The sequence below is a fragment of the Mauremys reevesii genome, linkage group 2 (genome assembly GCF_016161935.1).
Source record: "Mauremys reevesii isolate NIE-2019 linkage group 2, ASM1616193v1, whole genome shotgun sequence".
In the NCBI taxonomy this organism is placed as follows: domain Eukaryota; kingdom Metazoa; phylum Chordata; order Testudines; family Geoemydidae; genus Mauremys; species Mauremys reevesii.
The window spans coordinates 131,714,633-131,728,294 of NC_052624.1; positions in this window are offsets into that span (position 1 = coordinate 131,714,633).

Below are 13,662 nucleotides of genomic sequence, written 5' to 3' on the forward strand. Positions count from 1 at the left end.
GATCAGCGGCCACACTAACCCTAATCCGATATGGTAATACCAATACTAGTGTTACTCCTCTCGTTAGGGAGGAGTACAGAAACCGGTTTAAAGAGCCATTAAAATCGATATAAGGTGCCTCCTAGTGTGGACGGTTGTGGCGTTAAATCGGTTTTACGCTCCTAAAACCGATTTAAACGCCTAGTGTAGACCAGGCATCTGATTACAGCTGATATACTATAGCTCTTGTAACGAGTCTAAATTAACAATGTTATCTTTGTTGAGGAAAAAAAATACTGTTTGGGTACCAAATCGTTTGGCACCTTTAAAAGCAGGTTATTTATCATGTCATTTTCTTTCTTTTTTTTTTTTTTTTAGAAAATAAACTATATATTGAATTCATTCCATTATCACATACTTTATGCTACTGAGCTACTCAAGTGAAATGGACTCTCATATCTTTGTGCAGTTCTTAAGCACCAGCCAGTGACAGTGAAGTTATACATTACCCAGGTTAATCTAATCAATACTCCTCACACAGTGTTATTACATAGTGTTACCGCCTCTCTGGCACCTCCTTGTGCTTGCTTAGAAGGAGCCAGGAAATATATAGATTATAATATGTCATTTTACATTTTATAACATTGCAAATGATAAGGCTCTGTAGTTTGAATACTGCGTCTAGTAATGTTCCCTAAGTACTATAATTATTTAGAGTGTAATAACTAATATTTGCTAGACACATCAGGAGAAAGATAGCAAGGAGGCAATTTGTCATTTAATAAGATTTCTATGGGCTGAAGAAGGAACAACATTGTGATGTCAGAAGTGGTGAACTGATATTTACCAAACTAAAGGAGCAGTGTAATGGGGTTCACTCACCACCGTGGCACCTCCTGTTGGCTGTCTTGGGAATTAGCTCAGAGCCCTCTTCCGGTGATGTCTCGCCACCATCACTCCTGCTCTAGGATCCACCTCTCTCCAAAGACTGTGGCATTCTTTTCAGCAATACAGCCCTCCGACCGTGCCACACGCTGTGCTCCCCACTTCCTCGGGTCCTGCAGTCTGCTGTTCAGCCACTTCCTCATGGCCCCAGCATACTCTTTGCTCTTGCCTCAGGGCCTCAGCCTGCAAACCCCAGCAGCAATCCAGGAGCTGTCGCTCACTCCCCCGGTCTCTGCTAGCAGCACTTTTCTGTTCAGGGTACTGACAGTTCTCTCAGCCCTCCAGAGACACACTTCTTCCTCCTTGGGCTCCCAGCAGACAACTGCCATACTTTACTCTGCAGGTCCCTTTTTATATGGCCTGCTTGGTCCTTACTGGCTGCTCCTTCAGCCCTTCTCTGATTGGTTGCCTCCTGCACAGACTCCCTAGGGCTCTATTAACCCCTTAGAGACCAGTGTGGGGCAGGCACCCCATCACAAGCAGCAATGTGACTTATTGCATGAGAAATTACATTCTTTTATACTAAATTTACTGCAAAATTTTAGAGTTTTATGGGCTTCCTAAAAATGAGTGACTGCTGAAATCAGGGTCCTTTCAATAGACTTTTCTGTATTAAGTATGGGTGACAGTTGCCTCAGATCCAATTTAAGCTCTCTTGTTCAAATTCTTCATCCTTAATTCTTATGCCTGCCCACTCCAATTTACTAGAATTGCTCTCATTAGGTTCACTAACAACAGGGTGCTGGCCAGGTCTAAGGATGTCCTCTCCATTCCCTCCTCCCTGATCTTTATGCTGCCTTCAACTGACTAAGTGATTATCCATCTCCTCCGTGGGCTTTTATGGTTTTCTGCCCCATTTTGTTTTCCTCTCACCACACAAGTCACTCCTTCAGCGCGACTAGGTGGATCATCCCAATCTCAGTCTCCTTTGGGATTCATTCATGTTTTCCCCCTCTTCTTCTACATCCTATCCCTGGGTAACTTCATTTGCTGTCATGGCTTCAGTACTCTCTTCACTGACATCTTCCAAATCAATCTCTTCACCACTGATTTCTCCACTTCCATTCAGTCTTACATCTGTTACTGTCTTTCTAACATCTCTTCCTGGACATCCTGCAACCAACTAAAACTAAGAATGGTCAAAATTCAGCTCCACTAAATCCTCCTCTTCTTGCCTTCTCTATCATTATTGATCATTACACTATTCTTCCAGTCAACCCATGAGACTCCTTTCTTCTTACCATGTCCATATCCAGGCTGTACCTAAATCCTGGTGGTTCTTCATCTGTAATATCTCCAAAATCTGTCCCTTCCTCTTCATCCCAACTAGCAAAACTTCGGGCTATATCTCACCTTGACTTCTACAGCCTGCAGTTCGCTGGATTCCCTGATCTCTACAGTGTACATCAAACATCCTTGGATCCAGTTGTGACTCTTTATACATGCACATATCACACTCCTTCCATCTCTGCACTGATTCCTGATTTTTGTTTTTTATCAGATTCAAACTCCTCACCATCATAACTATACTGCTACCTACATTCAGGCCAAATATTCAGTGTTAGGTGCACAATACTCTGAGCAACTGTGTGGAGATATATACACATGTCCAGCTTGAGCATGCAAATATCTGGTGTGTGAAAACAAATCAGTAATTATTGCATACATATAACCAGCTATGTATCTAAGTGGTAGTGTGTACACACTTAGCATCTAATTACTTTTTCCCACAAGAAGCTCATTACCTTTTTTCATGTCACCTTCTATGCCTGGAGCGTCTTCCCTGACCTTGTATGCAATGTGACCTCAACTCGCCTTCAATTCCCTCCTCAGAACTCACTCCTCTGTGTTTGCCATATCTCACTGACTCACAGACTCTGCCCTCTCTCCCAACATTTGCCCGGAAATTATAATATATATTAACTAAAACATAAAAAGAACTAAAATAATGTGTAACTAAGAATAAGCATATCTGATGATCTAACCTTTCTCCTAATCTATAATTACTGCTATGCCTTGCATTTTGCCTAATTTGGGTTGCAACTTCCTAGAGACTGGGATGCCATTTAAAAAAAAATCTGTCAAGTTCCATGCACATCTGTGGAGCTATATTAACAATAATGGAAGTAGGAACCTTACAAGTTTGGACAACTTTACCCTCTGTATAGTTCTGATCCTTCTACCATTGAAGAAAGTGAGAGTTTTGCCGTTGCTTCAGTTGAAGGAGGATCAGGCCCTAAATCAGTTAAACACAATGGCAGGCATTAAGGGAGCTGCTGCTATGCAGTCTGTCAGGTGATTTTTCCTTTGTAAAGAAGACAAGCAGGATTATATGCATTTTGGTGAAGGTTATTACTTGGAAGCTGGTGTAAAGACGATAATTTAATTAGTGAGGCTGGGGGGGGGGGGAAGGGGGATGAGAAACTTTACACACTACATATTGACACTTCTGAGGAAATCCTTGTGCTCACTGTTTCTGTCAGGCGAGGTAATGTGTCTGTGTATTTCATCTGACACAAACAGCAGCACTGAATAAGCAGCCCCAGAAAACAATCAAACTGTGAAAGAGGGACCGCCAAACATCTTTAACAGAGCTCACAAAATAAAACCAGTCTGTCAGTCAGGGAGCATGAACACTCATTGTGGAGGCAGTCTGTGCCAGGCTCAGCCTCTGCCACAGAGTTCAGACATTTCAGGAGATGATGTGGATAAAATGTTTGCTCTGGATCTCCTGGATAAGGCCACTGAGCATCAATGGATGTTCCCCCAATAGAAATATCCAAAAGCTACTTAGAGCCCAATCCTGCCACTATTGAAAACAAAGGGGAAAGAACTCTCAGACTGATGTTGTCTTACACATTCTATGGAAAAATGAGTTTACCAGCCTCCACTTCAATTCTATCTTTAAACCTACTGTGGTGTGAAAACTCTTCCAAGGAAAAAAAGGTGTCTTGGCTACCAGCAGTTGCTTTCTAGGGGAGATGACAAGCTGAAAGAATCAATTCTACAGCACTACTAATGCCCAGCTCTTAGGGACTGCTATGATAGTAGAACAAAATAAGGCTTATGAGGCATGAAGTGCAAATATGGTTGAGGAATTTTTTCAGAAAGCTTCAAAATAATACAATTAAAATAGCAGCATTTAAACTCTTGTTTTGAAAAGCAGATTTTTCCTGTCACCAATGGCATGGTTATAATAATATTGGGGGAACTGCATTGCCATAGACAGTATTACCAAGCTTCACCAGTACCCCTGAAAATACTATCAAAGGTTTTTAGAGACAGTTTAGTTGAAAGTGATATTTTTAACCAAACAGGTGCTCTAGCTTTGGGATAGGCAACGGCTGGAGCTATTGGTAAAGTAATTAATGTTTTACCTTCAAAGAAAAAAGCAACAACTTGCAACCTGAGTGCTCTTTTATACCTGTTATTATTAGGTGGCATTGCATCTCTAGTGGTGGCCTTTTGCTTTCCAGATACAGAATTATTTACTGGACAGATAAAATGCAGGTGTAACATATGAGGAGAATACAGCTAGGTGTGGTTTAATCCTCATGGTAACCAAGTTCAGCACTGATTTCAGATGTACTAACTTGGGAAGAAGAGTAAAGAGCATTCTTTTGTGCTTCTTGGTCAGAATCAAGCAAGATAATGGTCAATACATATTTTGGCCCTGTAGAGGTGCTGGCTGGGGCTCGACCCTCTTCAGGGTGGAGGGGCACCACACCGGCTCACTGCACACTGCTGAGGTTTGGGGAATTAGTCCGGCCATGGGAGTCTTTCCTGGCAGCCCTTGTGGTAACTGGAATAAGCACCGTAAGCCCAGGCCCTGGCTCAGGGCAGGGCAACAATGAGTTGGGTGCTCAGGTCCTCAGGCAGGGCTAAGCAACCACAGTACAATAGAAATAAACCCAAGCCCTGGGTCAGGGCAGGACAACAGTGAGTCAGGTGCTCAGGCCCTCCGGCAGGAGCTGAACACTGGCAGTATAAACAGTAGCAATAAGCCCAGGCTCTGGGTCAGGGCAGGGCAGCAATGAGTCAGGGGCTCAGGTCCTCAGGCAGGGCTGAGCAATAACACTACAAATAGTATCAAGCCCAGGCCCTAGGTCAGGGTGGGGCAATACAGAGTCAGGAGCTCAGGCTCTCAGGCAGGGCTGAGCAGTAACACTACAAACAGTAATGAGTCAAGAGCTCAGGCAGAGCTGAGCAATGACAGTAGGCCCAAGCCTCCAAGGCCTGGGAGAGGGGGAGACGGCCACCCCAGAGTTGAGTGGCAGGGGCAATGCAGGCCCTCCCACTCCACTGCGTCCCAGCCCGGGGCACTAGCAATGGCAGGAGACCCGCTGCTGTGTCAGTGGGGATCCTGGCCGCAACACACCGACATGGGCTCTGAGTGTGCTACAGCCAGACTAGGGTCGGCTGCCCCCGGGCTACTTCCAGACTCAGGTAGTACCTGGGTCAGGGGGTGTCCTCTGGGGGGTCCAGCTCCATGGGTTCCTTGGGGTAGTGGGCGCAGGGCAGGTCCAGCAACTCTTCCAGGTAGCGAGCACAGGGCAAGTTAGGCCAGTCCTGGCATGTATCTTGGGCCGCGGGGGTTTCCCAGTCATGGGCTAGGTGGGAGATGTCTGGCCTGCCCAGCAGCTGGCTCCCTAGTGAGCTCTGAGGATGAGCCTTTATACTTCTGGGTCACCGCCTGACCCTCTGAGAGGTGGGCTCTGAGCTCCCTAGCTCCGCCCACTCTGGTCTCCAGATGGGCTTGTCCCGCTCCGGGGCGGCAGTGAGCCACACCACCTCACTACAGGCCCCTAGGGATAGTCCACCTTAATAACTGAGGTGCAAGTACTAAAATTTTCTTTTTAATTTTTTCCTGGGTATACCTGGTGCACTGATTATATCTGAGAACTAAGTTACAATAATTTCTTGACAGAAAGCGGTGACAGTCTCCTCTTGGAACCCAGAACTGTAAGCTACTGTGTTACTCCTCTGCCTTAGCAAGAGAGAGTTTTCCTGGAGTTTGGACTAGGGTGACCAGATGTCCCAATTTTATAGGGTCTTTTTCTTATATAGACTCCTATTACCCCCAACCCCCTTTCCCAATTTTTCACACTTGCTGTCTGGCCACCCTAGTTTGGACTATGATACAACTTCCTGCCACACCAGGCTGTCTGCCTCACCAGCAAATTCCTCAAGACTCTTAACCGTGCATTGTTACCTGCAATCAGTGAAACTTCATTCCGCAGGGACATCTCTTTGCAGTGTCAAATCCCTCTCATTAAGCATTCACAGAAATGTATTAAGTTCACTGCCTCCAAAGAGACAGAGCACACAACAGTCTGTTAGCTTTTCTGAGGTCCCACTCTTTAATACACAACACTGACATGATTTATGGTAAAATTAAACAAGTTTATTAATAAAGAACAGAGATTTAAGTGACACCAAACAAGAGTAATAGAGACAGGTATGGTTATAAACAAAACAAAAATAACACTTTTTCTAGTGCCTAAAACTTAATTTTAGCAAGCTATATCTTTGCCTAAAACAGTTGCTCTGTTACATCAAGCTATCAGCAACTCTAGCCCTTCAGGCATGGGGATTCACCTTTCACAAAATCAGAGGGTGCCATTCCTTTCATCACCTAAGTGATGGATAACTAAAGGGTTCTCTCCCCTTCTTTTTATAGTCCAGTAAACTTCTGAAATGTATTCTTGTGACGTGTATCTCCAGATAAAGTTATTCTGCCCTGATGTTGGTCTCTTCCTGCTGATTCCCATCCCCTTGCTGGCTCATATATAAATATAACTTCCATCATCTCTGGCATTACCTTGCTCAATTTACATTGGAGACACAGGCAAAACAACATTCTTTGTCTAGGAGAAACTTGTTTATCAAGTCTGTCCCCAAAAACGTATGCTAGGAATATATTTCTAGTGCACACACAGAACTCTATACACCCCATCCATACATACATCACACAATGATATTTATGATTAGCGTGTCACCAGGTTTTATGATACCTTACTCAATACACTTTTATAGTGTAATAATGTTGTGTATAGTCAGTTTGTTTAGTTGCTTATTCTTTTGGGTTTAACCCCCTTGTTCTTCCTCTGCAGTGTCTTGAACCTGATTGTCACCAATAGTCTGATATAGTTGTGATGGATTTTATGTTTCCCTATCAATACTGTAGAAAATACTGATGCAGATTTCAACCCACTGTTTCCTTTCCCAGGACGGGAGTTTAGTTGCCTTCAGGAATGGGATGAAGGGATCCATCCCCCCCTGTTATATACCCTTTTCAGTTTCTCATCTAACAATGAGACACTGAAAACTTCAAGAGAAAATCCTGCAGTGGGAGCAGCGCTGCTAAATGCTCCTGGAAATAGCATGAACAGGATTGCCTGTGAGTGACCTTTATTTCCTTGAGCTTCTGACATTGTAGAACAGTTTACCATGACTTTAACTTATTTCCACGCTATCATGAGAGATCTGTATTGGCTGCCCTAGGCAAAAAAGGTGAAAGGGGAAAACAGCATTTGATCTTAGCACTGCCTTGCTAATCCTCACTAATGAGTAGATCCTTTGTGAATTATATGATGAATAATGAAATGAGATGAAATGTAACAATGAAAAGCAATTTGATTAAATCCCAGGAAAGAGCAACTCAGGAGAAATATCGGATTTGTTTTAAGTTTGATCTATTAGAATAACCATATAGAAATCTTAAATCACTGGAAAATTTAGGTTTGCAAATGACTAAAGGGCCAGCTAATGAGGTCATACTGTACTCTTCTTTCTGATTATTATCTAAAGTTTTTAAGTAACTGTAGCAAAGTTTCAAATTCTTTCAGAAAGGGCCATGGTTATTCATTAGGATTATGCTTATTAGCACTACTAACTGCAAAATTAAGTAAAAAGTTTGCTTTTCACACAATATGTGGTATAAAGTATATAGGACAACAGTTTCATACTTGAGTCCTAAAATTAGGCACCTAAGTAAGTGCTGTGCTTTTCAGAGGTGCTTAGTACCTCACGAGGCCACTCATTTAGGTGTCTTAAGTATGGTTTTAGACACCCACATTTGCAAATTTGAGGCACAGAATTGTAAATATATGAAGATAATTACTGAGAGAGGCATGTCAATTTGTAAGTTTTGTTGATCAAGAGAACTTGATTTATTTCATACTTCTAAGCAATTATGCACAAGGCTGCCCACACTGCTTTTTTAGTCTTCTTCAGTCCTGACATGCAATACCACTGCTTTATTAATCCTCATCCTCTCTCGAGCAGACCAAGGTAGTTGTATCCAAATGGGATCGTGGTTTTGAAATATGAAACAAATACCTAAATGGAAGTGGATTAAAATTAACTGGATGAAGCATCAGCAGAACACAGATAATCTGGACATATAAATACCAACTAAATATATTTTATGATTTAAGCAGGGTTTGAATTTACATTATGTCCCTAGAAATATAAAGCTAGCATCTAGCTCACTATACTCCCTAATTCCCTACTCTTTCCTTCCTTCATTTTATTTCAGTCCATTTGAAAACTCTTGTTTATCCATCATCACACAGACTATATCCCAATGCCATTTATCCTTCCTTCGTATCTTCACAGGGTGCCATTTCCCCCTCCTTCTCCAGCAATATGTGGCCTTTATGAAAAATGTACTAAAATGAGGCTATTCATATTTTGTTTTTTCCCCCCTGGGTATTCTCTCTTGTTGCTTTATAGCAAGCAGAGTTTTAAAGACCAATTTACCTTCACTGACCTTTCTTTCTTTCCCTTTCCCCACTTTGCATGCTATGGCTCATTTCCATAGGGAGCCTTTGACACCTACCCCTCTTCTATATCTATATTTAAGACCAGAAGAAAGATCTGAGAGAGAAAAATTAAACACCCAATTTCCCCCCATAATCCCACACTCTGGTCATAGCCTGAGCACGGTTGAATGTTTTTGCAAAAATTATTCATATTTAACATTGTTGACAATCAACGTGAGATGAACAGTAATGATTCAGACCACTTTTACAGCTCTTATTTTAGGCTACCAGGAGAATCAGTAAGACAGCACCTTCAGAAGTGTTATATCTTCTCTTTCATCATGTTTTAAAGTTAATTTGGTGCAAAATGAAAGCTTACATTCTGCAGAACTCTTGGTACTATTAGGGAAATGCTTGTTCAATGTGTTGGCTCAAGCCTACCTTGATTTGCCTCCCTCTGACCTTACTGTTACCAACCTATCCTTCGCTTACGAATTTTGGGGGAAAACCTTGCAAATATTACTTATATAATTTTATTTGGATAAATATTGGGGACAAAATTCTGTAAAATGTTAGAGAAGTAAAAATTTTGCAAAATGATCTTTTTTTTTTTTAAATGGACTAATCTGGACAACATTTCACCCTGTACTTTCATTTGGTGACGCCTATAAGGAGACTTGTTGCAGTCTGGGAAGATTTGGACAATTTTGTCCTAATAGTTGAAAAGATAAGAACGATAATACTGTAAGTGATGATACTGCACATGATGATGTGCTTGACCATGTTCTATAAAGTTACCAGACAACAGAATAAGTGGGATTGTGTTTCACCAGAGTGGATGAACATTATTATTTATTACTAAACAGAGGAGTATAATTTTGTTTTAAACTTAGGAACAGTTGAAAACCTATTGAACTCTTTAATATATTACACTCCAAAAGGGTTGCTTATACAGTATGTTGCATAGAGGCTTTGAAACCATTATGCACAATAATGAATACAGGTCATGGAATAAAAGCCTTGAGTTATTAGTCTCTAAAACTATAATCATATATCATTAGACTTTAAAAATTATCACTGTAGGAGCAGCTTTGCCCTTGATAATGGAACTGAAATAATACCTCCTAGCTAGAAACTATTGGAATTGTTTTAATTGAATTAATTGTTCCATTTTTGCCTCTCTCTGTTTGTTCATAACCTGGTTCTTGCTTTAAAATGGCTTTTAGTGCAAATATTTATCTGGCTAAGCAAATAAATAAAAGCATATAAATCTACAACAAATCCAGTTAATGATGCAGGAGAAAGTGGCTGAGAAGGCCTGTTGTAAAAGACTATAACTTCCAGCATTCAGGAAAGACTCTGTGCTGTGGTGACAGTGTTCCCTCTCCCTGCATTACCAGTGACTACTGATCATTTAGCAGGAGCTGATTTCTAGTGAAGTTGAAGGCCACTAACTTTAAGCATCAGAAGCAGTCTTATGAGCACAAATACTATTGATTTGAGCCAAATAATTTTTTTAATGGAAATTTAGATCCCCTGCTTGAAATACAGATATGGCAACACACTCTTTGGTCCTGCCTGAAGTATGTATTAGCAGGGTTAACAGATGCCTAAAAGGAACTTAAATTAGCATCACATTCTGGTGATAACATTTTACAAATCACATTCCATGATCCAAATATGAATTTTGTCATTCAGATAATTCAGGCAGTCCTGTCCACACCTGTATCTTATTGTATTACCAAGTACACATATAACAATCAAAAACATACCCCTGAAATAAGAAAAAGTAGCTGTAACAGGTTCAATTACAGAGACCCCCTTGGGACTGTCACCTGGTGTGCTGAAACTACCTCAGAGCCCATTTTCTTTGCCAGCTTGGGACTCCAGAACCTTGTCTTGTTGAGCCAGACATGTTAGCCTGCTGCAACACAGATCCTGGGTCTGAACCACGCTCCCAAAGCTGCAGATTTTAACCAAAAACTGCTCAGCAGCTCCTCTATCTCCAGCACCCAGACACCCAGTTCCCAATGGGATCCAAACCCCAAATAAATCAGTTTTACTCTGTATAAAGCTTATACAGGGTAAACTCATAAATTGTCCACCCTCTATAATCCTGATAGAGATATATGCACAACTGTTTGCTCCCTTGGGTATTGATCACTTATTCTGGGTTAATTAATAAATAAAAGTGATTTTATTAAGTATAAAAAGTAGGATTAAAGTGGTTCCAAGTAATAAGAGACAGAACAAAGTAAGTTACCAAGCAAAATAAAACACGCAAGTCTAAGCCTAATACATTAAGGAACTGAATACAGGTAAATCTCACTCTCAGAGATGTTCCAATAAGCTTCTTTCACAGACTAGACTACTTCTTAGTCTGGGCCCAATCCTTTCCCCTGGTACAGTCCTTGTTTGTTCCAGCTCAGGTGGTAACTCAGGGATTTCTCATGACTGGCAGCCCCTTTGTCCTGTTCCACTCCCTTTTATAGCTTTGGCACAAGGCGGGAATCCTTTTTCTTTCTGGGTCCTTACCCCGCTTTCTAAATGGAAAAGCACCAGGATTAAGATGAATTCCTGTATCATGTGACATGGTCACATGTCACTTTAAGATCTCGTTCTTCATTACCTAGTAGCTGGAAGACGCGTACATAGGAAGACTTGCAAACCCATTCACAGTTCATTGCTTCTGAAGCACCCTTAATGGCTTCCACTTAACATGTTTACATCAGTAATATGAGTTTATATCTTATTCTCCTAACTCCAGGTGTAGAAATAATGCATGCAAACAAATAGAATGAACCCACTCAGTAGATCATAAGCTTTGTAATGATACCTTACAAGAGACCTTTTGCATGAAGCATATTCCAGTTACATCATATTTACACTTATAAACATATTTCCATAGAACATTATGGAGTGCAACATCACAGTAACAATTAACAAATGATTATTACAGTTCACTAAAGATATCCAGTCAGGACTGGATTCCCCATTGTTTTGGTTATTACACAGACAAGAATACAATGACATCCTGTCCGTTTTCTCTCCAAAAAAGTTGGCAAGTTATGATGCAGAGAGGGAAGTGTGTGGAGGGTTTTAAGAGTGACTCAAAGGTGTTGTATTGATGGAGAGGATGGGGGGAGTAGGGTTAGCAGGGGTGGCTCTAGGCATTTTGCTGCCCCAAGCATGGCAGGCAGGCTGCCTGCCACCCTCGTGGCGACTGGCAGAGCGCCCCCAGTAGCTTGCGGCCCCAAGCACGCGCTTGGTGTGCTGGTGCCTGGAGCCGCCCCTGGGGGTTAGTCAACAAGAGAGAAGATGTAGTACCGCTTGACCAAGACAATGGCAGAAGACCTTGCTGACTTTATGTCAAATGAACGACAATAAAATCGTCACTGCACACAACAAAAACCAGACATACATAAAGGGTGTCAGAACATTCCTTTGGGCAAAAGCTTTTGTAAACAGATGTGCCTTTCTGTATGCTCTGAAGGACAACTTCTCACTTTGAACAAGCTAGGGAAGTGAGTTCCAGGTTTGAAGGCCCTTCTCTGAAAATATCCTACCATCAGTCCCAAGACAGTTCAATATGGAAGCCTGCTAGGTCACACACCTTCTCTGTCTCAGCATTTGATATGGTAGCAGGCGACAGCTGACATCTAACACACATTGGACCTAATCCATATAGGGTTTTGTAGATCAAAAGCAAAGGCTTGAACTGTAGTGAAGACTACAGAACAGTGTCATCAGCTCCAGAGGTATCGACCACTAGCTGAAATTTGAGAGCAAACTTTAGGTTTGTCTAGATCCGAGTAAAGTTCATTGCAGTGATTTAATGTGGAGGTCAACATGGCATGGATATTCATGCCAATGTATTTAACCAAGAGAAAAGCCCACAGTTTCCAACAAATAATCACATTTTCTCAGCAGGCGATCTATAGTTAAGGCTTTTACTTAGGGTCTATTTGAAGTGTTCATCTTTGTTATTAAATGGGATCATGCACAACACAGCACCATTTTGCATCTGTTATGACACAGGGAACCAGGAATAAACAGTCTATTTTATTTATGTATAGAGTACCTATTGCTGTAATAGCAAGATGTTTCTTAATTACAAGCCGAAATCATGAATTCCATAAAACGATATGTCACAGTTCCTGAGATATCTGCCCCTTTGACTTCTTTGTGGTCTCCTTGAGGACTCCCCACAGCAGTCTTGGGCTTCTAGCCAACACTTCTCTCAGGGTGAGAATGCGCTTGCCTCTCCCACAAGACCAAACATGTAGGCTGCAATTCCTCATGGCAACTTACCTGTGATCATCTCAGCAAGTCTGAATTTAGCTCAGTACCTGTAGTCCTGCTGCCTAAGCGCTATCACAGCAATAACCAGTGACCAGCCAGCCTTCATCAAGCAAGGTATTTTATCAGAACAAATGAATTACAGAGAAAACATATCACAAAGCAATACACAGCTTACACACAAGCTTACCAAGTAATAGCTGTTTACCTCATAGGACCCTGGTAGGTCTCTAAGTCCTTCAAACCCTTTCTGCAGGATCTGTACCTGTTAGTTGCAGTGTTATATTAGTTCTTGGATTGAGTGAGACTGACCTTTCCTCTGTATTAGGCTGGTCACTTTATACAGCTCTCATCTTCGTTGTTTGGGTTGTCTTTTTTAAACAGTTTAAACAGTTCCAACTGTTATATATAATTTTCCCCGGCATGGTGATGTCTCTCCAGAGTTGCTTACCTTTCTAGAGTCTTGCATTAATTTCCCCACAGTGATTTTAGTTCCAGACTTTTCATTCAGGGTGAAGTGACTTTTCCCACAGTCACATTGTTGCTTGTCATGTTGCAATAAAGAAAAAAAAAACCTTCACACCTGGCAGGTATATTCTCAATTCCATATTCTGGACTTTTAAAGATTACTGTCATGAGCCTGAAATAAATATCAAATAATAACAGGTAAATA